Here is a 7,387-nt window from a genome sequence, read left to right on the forward strand (position 1 = left end):
CATCTATTTATCTATCATCTATCTATCTATCATCTATCTAACAGCTTTATTGGCATACAATTCACTCGCCATACAATTCAGTGGTTTAAATACATTGAAGGAGTTGTGAAAGCCTCATCACTGTCAATTTTAGAACATTTTCTTCATTTTTGTGCCCATCATTATTAGCTCCCCCCCCCCCAGAACCTCCCATGCCATCACCCTAGGGACTAATGATTTTATTACTACCTCTATGCATTATCTATCCAGGATTTCATACAAGGGGAAATCATACAAAACACCCCCTTGCAGGACAATGAACTAAAATGCAGAGAAGCCTCAGTCCAAAAGAAAGCAGAAGATAACAGAAACTGGAATTAATTAAAAATGGGTCCAAAGGGAAGACAAACGATAAGCTAATAATTGTAATACCACTGCAGTGGCCCACTTTCCCCTGCCCTCTGCCGAGGGCCAGACTGTTCGCATCCCTGGCCCAGGGTCGGAGGGAAGTCTCTGGAAGCTTGATTCATGTGGGGACTCTGCGCGAGGACTGTAGGCCTTCACTGTCATCTCATCAAGGCCTTCCGCATCGGTGGCTTCTTCTTCTTCTTCTTTTTGCTGTATATGAAATCCTTTTAATTTTATTTCATTAATATTTAGAGTGTGCAGATAACATCTTACTTTTTTATCATTTTATTGAGTCTCGTACAATGCTTATCACAATCCATACATGCATCCATTGTGTCAAACACATTTGCACATTTGTTGCCATCATCATTCTCAAAACATCTGCTTTCCACTTGAGCCCCTGGCATTAGCTCCTCATTTTCCCCCTCCCTCTCTGTTCCCCCCTCCCTAATTAACCCTTGATGATTTACAAGTAATTATTATTTTGTCATATCTTACACTGTCCAACGTCTCCCTTCACCCACTTTTCTGTTGACCAACCTCCAGAGAGAAGGTTATATGTAGATCCTTGTAACAGGTTCCCCTTTCTACCCCACCTTCCCTCCACCCTCCTGGTATCACCCTCTCACCACTGGTCCATCCTGGATTCCCTGTGTTTCTAGTTTCCATCTGTGCCAGTGTACATCCTCCAGTCCAGCTGGATTTGTAAGGTAGAATTGGGATCATGATAGTGGGTGGGGAGGAAGCATTTAAGAACTAGAGGAAAGTTGTATGTTTCATCGTTACTACACTCCTCCCTGTGGCCCTTCTATAAGAGGATGTCCAGTTGCCCACAAATGGCCTTTGGGTCCCCATTTTGCAGCCCCCCTCATTCACAATGATGCGATTTTTGTTCCTTGCGCCTCGACTTCGTTTTAAGGACAAGAACCATCTCCAGGAAGAGAAGACCTGTTCGTCCTCCTAGAAGCAGATTAGAGTCTTAAAATTAGCAGAAACAGAGTCAACATTCTCAAGTGCAGAGGTCTCCGGTCAACAGATCATACGTTTTCCCCGACAGGAAGAACGATCTACTCAAATCCAGGGTCTGCTCAGAACATTCCTCCTTCATTAACGGCTGGTGGTTTCAGCCAGCCGGGGACAGTAGCCTTTGTTTGGTATTTAAAATATGCGTCCAAACACTCCCCCCACCCGCACCCCACCCCTTTCTGCCCCCATCTCTCAATTATATGGGTCATTGCCTTGCCCTCAACTCCAATTTGACAGTCCTGCTCTGGTGTGAGCAGAAACTAATGGGATCAGGTTCCTTTGCTTGAAGCCGTTAATCCATCTCACATGGCAGCAGCTCCTTGCCCGGAAGTGTCTGCCTCGCCAGGGTCAGACCCACTCTCAGGACTGCGGGCTTCAGGTGGTGACCGGTGGCCCCCCTTCCTGCCTCTCCCCGCTGGAAAGCACCCACCACCCAGATAATTCGAAAGTAAAGCAATGCTGGTTTCAAGCGCTCCCCTTCTGTTATCCATTCACTTGCCCCAATGGATTGCTGCTACATCAGAAGTTGTGTGTGTGTGTGTGTGTGTGTGTGTGTGACCAGTGGTTCTCAATCTTCCTAATGCTGCCACCCTTGAATACAGTTCCTCATGTGGTGGTGACCCCCCCAAAAAAAACCATAAAATTATTTTCGCTGCTACTTCATCATTGTCATTTTGCTACTGTGATGAATCAGGGGACCCCTGTGAAAGGGTCGTTCGACCCCCAAAGGGGTCGGGACCCACAGGTTGAGAACCGTTGGTCTAGAAAGGTTGGGAGGAGCTGTCTTGACTCAGGGATGCCCCCAAATTGAAAAGAGACAAACTGACATTGGATTCAAAACCAATCCATACACAGATAGTGTTACTGTCCCCACTGCCAGAAGGGCAGCCCCAGCTTTGCAGGGCCACACCTGGGGTGTCTGCCCTGCGGGTCTGCAGGGACCCTCAGCTGGCTCGCCCCTCCTGGCTGCGGCTCAAGTTTTACAAGGGTTTGGTGGAAGTGCCCACTGGTGTTAAGGCTTCCTGCTGGTGATCCTTTGGACGGGCTGTCTCCTTCTGTAACCAATTTACAGCCCTGCGGATTCGGTCTCAGCGCCTGTCAGCGGCTGGGCCGCGTGGAGCCACATCGGGCGTGCCTTTGGTTCTGGTTCACTCTTTGCTGTCTCACCCTCCTTGGGGTCATTGACTGGCCTTCTGCATCATTCACTGGCCGAGCAGGTCACAGCCCTGGGAAGTCCTGAGAAAAGGCCCACTGGCCGTTTATTCTGCAGGAAACCACCCAGGGTCGCACCGTGTCCGGTAGCTCTTGGGGTCAGCCCCACACAAAGGGAGATGGGGCAGAGACACCCACAGAACCAAACGTGGACTGAGGAGGCAGGCAGCCCTGCGTCAGCTGACAATGAGCTCTTCCTCTGCCCGCATTTTGTTCTGGGTAAAAAGACAAAGGAAATCAACTTTTGATTTTTTTTAAGAATCAGCAAGATCATTATAACAAATGGTTTATCCAAGACTGCTCACCTAGAGCTTGGTGCTTTGAACCCACCCCACAGCGCTGAGGAAGAAAGGCCCGGCTACTTGTTCCTGTAAAAACCTCCACCTCAAACTCCCCAACTCATAGAGACTCTCTCTCTCTCTCTCTCTTTTGCTCGATCGCTCTCTAACTGCCATCAAGTCAATGCTGACTCACAGGGATCCTACAGGACAAGGCAGAACTGGTTCCGTGGGTTTCTGAGACGATAACTCTTCATGGGAGTAGAAAGCCCATCTTTCTCCCGTGGAGCGGCTGGTGGTTTTGAACTGCCAACCTCAAGGTTAGTAGCCTGGCATGTAACCATTGCACCACTAGGGCTCCTTAGTCATTCTATGACAAGGTAGAACTGCCTTGGTTTACAGCCAAAAACGTCTTAGGGAGCAGTTCTACTATGAAAGACGGGTGGCCATGCATTGGAATGGGCGTGAAGCCAGCAGGTTTGGGGTGGTGGTGGTGGTGGGTGTGTGTGTTTCCCTCTAATAAAGACTTCTTTGCCAGGAGAAAACCTTCTTTGACTCCTCAGTGCTTTTATTCCTAGGTGACCAGGGTGTTTTGGAATGCTTTCAGGACCCAGTGGCTATTTCTGTGCTTCAAATTTGTGAAAACCCAGCTGTCAACATCTGTTGCTGACCCAACATTAATCGCCCCAAAGCCTCTCCCAAGATGCCCTGCACCGGGCTCTGTCTTCACCATCTGCACCCAAGAGAAGGTTTTATGGCTTTGCGGGTGGTTGGTCTCCCATTGGCTGGGATTCACCCCTTTCAGATCAGGCTTGGTGGATTTCTTAGAGAGCCCTGCGGACAATGGGAGGCCATGTGAATGGCTGCCCCCTCTGTTGGTTGTCAACTCTGGGAGAGGTGCCCCCCCCTCTTGCTCCCAGCTGCCCCAGAGTGGAGCACAATGCAGGAATAGAGACCGGGATGCTGAGCCTACTCCATGAAACAGACCCAAGGGCAGTGACACCAGAGGACTTTATTTAAAGCCTGTCTCCGGGATGGGACTTTGGGGCGGGCTGGCTCTATTCTTGTTTGATGTTCAGCCCTGGAGAGAGGGCGGGGAGCTGTTTGAACCTTTGTCCCTGGAGCCTAAATATTCCCCCCACTGCATTATGTGAAACAGGGCCAGGGGCGGGCCGGGGGCATTGGGGACTCACTATTCAGCGGGAGAAGAGGCTGAACCAGCTAGGAGACAATGGGCTGTGGCTTTGTAACTAAGAACCCCCACGGCCTCCCTGAACTCTCCCCCTCTGACCTCCCTAAATTAGCCCAAACAATGGGATTGTGGGAATGCCCCAAACCCCCCCCGGCTCCCCCTACCAGCTCAGCCGGGATTGTTACATTTCTGCTTGGAGCCTTGTTTCCAGATGGAGCAAAGTGATAGAAGAGGTAGAGGTGTGTGGGGGTGGGGATGGGGGTCGTCCTGTAGAAGCATCCACCATGGGCCACCTAAAATGGGTTGTTGCCTTTGTCAGTGAGTGGCTGTGGTGAACCGAAAGAGCTCCTGGTTTTCTAGGAAAGACGCACGAGCTAGAACACTAGCCCAGGCCCCATCTCCATCCTAGGCTGGGAAAGAAAGTGCTTTGAAGCCAACAAGCCTACAGATCAAAAACCCTAGCAGTCATCACCCACTGGTGGGGAAACAGAAGCAGGCCGCGGAGCCCCCATCACCCCCGTTCTCCCAATCAGACCGAGGGCGGGGGAGTGCTGGGGTGGCGTGGGGCCCTCTTGGTTTGATTTTCAGCAAGCCCAGCGTTTTTTCCCTTCACATCCATTTCTGATTTCAGAGCCAGGAAGCGCTGACGCTTCCGATGAGCCCCAAGAGCTCTAATAGCTGGTGGTGGAGGGGCCGCTGGCCCCCATGGCGGGACTTGAAAGGCCCCAGCCACCGTGGGGCTCGGGATGAGCACACAGTCCCATTTCTGATGTGTTTCCATCCCCTTTTGGTTTGGACAGAAATCTCAGAACAAACAGTCTTTCCGCGGCCTCTGGTTTCTCCTCGTTCTCACTTCCCCGCCCGCCAGCCTGTGTTTTCCAACCTCAGAAAGAACCCTCTCATTCAGGCCTGTTTGAGGTTTGCTCGGGGACGAAGCTGCTCTTCTGTGCAAGTGGTTCGCTGCTGCTGGTGATTCTGGGAAGAGCTCCAGTGGCATCGTGGTCACATGTTGGGCTGCAAACACAAGATCAGCAGTTCAAAACCACCAGCCGCCCGGCAAGGGGAAGATGAGCCTTTCTGCTCCAGTAAACAGTTCCAGTCTCAGAAACCCGCCGGGGAGGTTCTCCCCTGTCCTGTAGTGTCGCTGTGATTCAATAGCAGTGAGTGTTGGAGAGGAGGCCATGGGAATTGATGTTGGTGGTCTTCTTGGGACATGGACCGTGGCGGTAGGTTACTGAGAGCAGAATGGCGGCTCCATGGAGGTGGGTTTTTTACTGCTGGGGGCACGTGTGTGGGAGGAACAAGGGGTTGGGGTGGGGGTGGTCTGGCTGAAGCCAGGTGGGATGCAGAAAAGCCGTGCAGGAGAAAAAACCCACATGCCTTCAGCCTTCTCCCGCCTCTGCTTTGCTTATTTACTGCATTTTCAATTGTTCGCCGGTCCTACTCCCCAGTGCCCTCAGTGAACACTTGACGTAAAACTCCAGATGCGTTTTCTAAAGGAAAGCAGTTGGGTTTGGGGAACAAGTTTGGAAGCAAACCCAGGTGGGCTTTTAGTTGGGTTAGATCTTTGCCCATGGTGAAACGTGTCGTCATGAAAAAAAAACCCCTCCTCGGCCCCCAGAGCTCCTGAAGCAGGTGGGCTCTGGTCCCCAGGGAGGAAAGGACAGTAGCCTGTCAGGGGTCATCAGCCGCCATCTGAATTGTCAGGTACCACCCTGAAGCAGTGAGCCCTGGTGGTGTAGTGGTTACTGATTGGGCTGTTAACTGAAAGGTTCGTAGTTTGAAACCACCAGCCGCTCAGGGGGAGAAAGACTGGGCTTTCTACTCCTGTAAACAGTGACAGTGGTGGACACCCTCTGGGGCAGTCCTACCTTGTCCTGCAAGGTTGTTCTGAGTCAGCATTGTCCACTCGATGGCAGGGAGTGTGGTTTTCGGTATCCTGGGAGCTGCACTGGAAGATGAATCGTGCCCTCTTAGAGCTGGCACGCCAATTCCTTGTGTGTGTGTTGTGTAGCATGGTTTCAGTGTGATTGTGGCCTCACCTGCTCACAGAAGCTCACACTCCTTCCTCTGCCTCACACCCTGTCCTCCTCTGTCATTGGCGCCACTTGCTGGATTCTGAGAGCACTGGTGTTGCTGCCAGCATCACGCCAGGCTCTGGGGACACGTGCACGTGAGTCAGACAGACATGGTCCTGCCCTTGGGACGCATGAGAGGGGGCTGGAAACTCAACTCCCCAGCAAATCATTTGCAGGATCATTTCCAATGGTGAGGCATGCTCTGTAGACAATGACGGAGGGCTGGGCTAGAGGGGGACTGGTGAGGGACATTGCACAGAGGCATTCTGGGGGTGTAGCATCCCAGGAACAGAGGATGACCAGCACGGGTCAGCGCGTGGGAAGGAGCACACGGAGACCCAGGGTAGCTGAGTGGAGAGAATGAGAGGTGAATGACGGAGATAATGGTGGTATAGCCACAGTCCTTGCAGTCTGGGGGCTAGGGCAGGGAAACTCCTGGCAGGACCCGGGGGCAGATTCTGTGCGTGGTACCAACGAGAAGGTGTGGGTGACCACCAGCCTCCTTCTAAACAGCATTCTGATAGTCTGGCTGGTCCCTGCCTGGGCGGTCTGAACTCTGATCTTTCCGAGTTCCCTGGATAGGGGTATGGTGGCTACAGGGGACTGCTCCAGCCTCCCTTTCCAAACAGGGAACCGAGGGGCTAGTGAGATGCAAGGAACTGACTGAAGGACCGAAGCAAAAGCAGTGGGCGGCGGCTGGAAGGAAGCCCCTATGTTACCTCCTTGGCCTCAAAGTCTGGTACAAGCTTCACCCAGCATTGCCTCACCGTCACGTGGGTGCGGGGTGAAAGTGAGCATTGTTCCAGCACCCACAGGGCGGGGTGTAGAGGGCCTACACTGGAGGACCACCTTATCACCAGGGCGCGTGAGAGGATAGGTCCAAATGCAACACACTCCCAACTGTTGTTGACTTTCCAGGCCTGGCAGCTGTGTGAATGGAGCTGGTTATTCCCGGCCCCTTTCTGAACTGCCCTTTCCTCACTCTCCTTTCTCGGGGAAGTTCGAAAGCAAGCGCTCTCTGCAGACTGCGCAGGGTGGGTGAGCCTCAAGGTGGAACAAAAACCATTTGCTCTGTCGAGTTCATACTTGCAAACTGGGAACAAAGACCAACCCCAAGCTAGGAAGGCAGACAGGGCTTTCCGTGAGTGACTCAGGGCGTTCCATGTCATACTTACATTTGTCGTGGGAGGCTGAGGCGGTTTGTTTGTAACTGC

Source organism: Echinops telfairi, unplaced genomic scaffold (assembly GCF_000313985.2).
Source record: "Echinops telfairi isolate 266 unplaced genomic scaffold, ASM31398v2 ScPeMD7_70;HRSCAF=299, whole genome shotgun sequence".
NCBI lineage: Eukaryota > Metazoa > Chordata > Mammalia > Afrosoricida > Tenrecidae > Echinops > Echinops telfairi.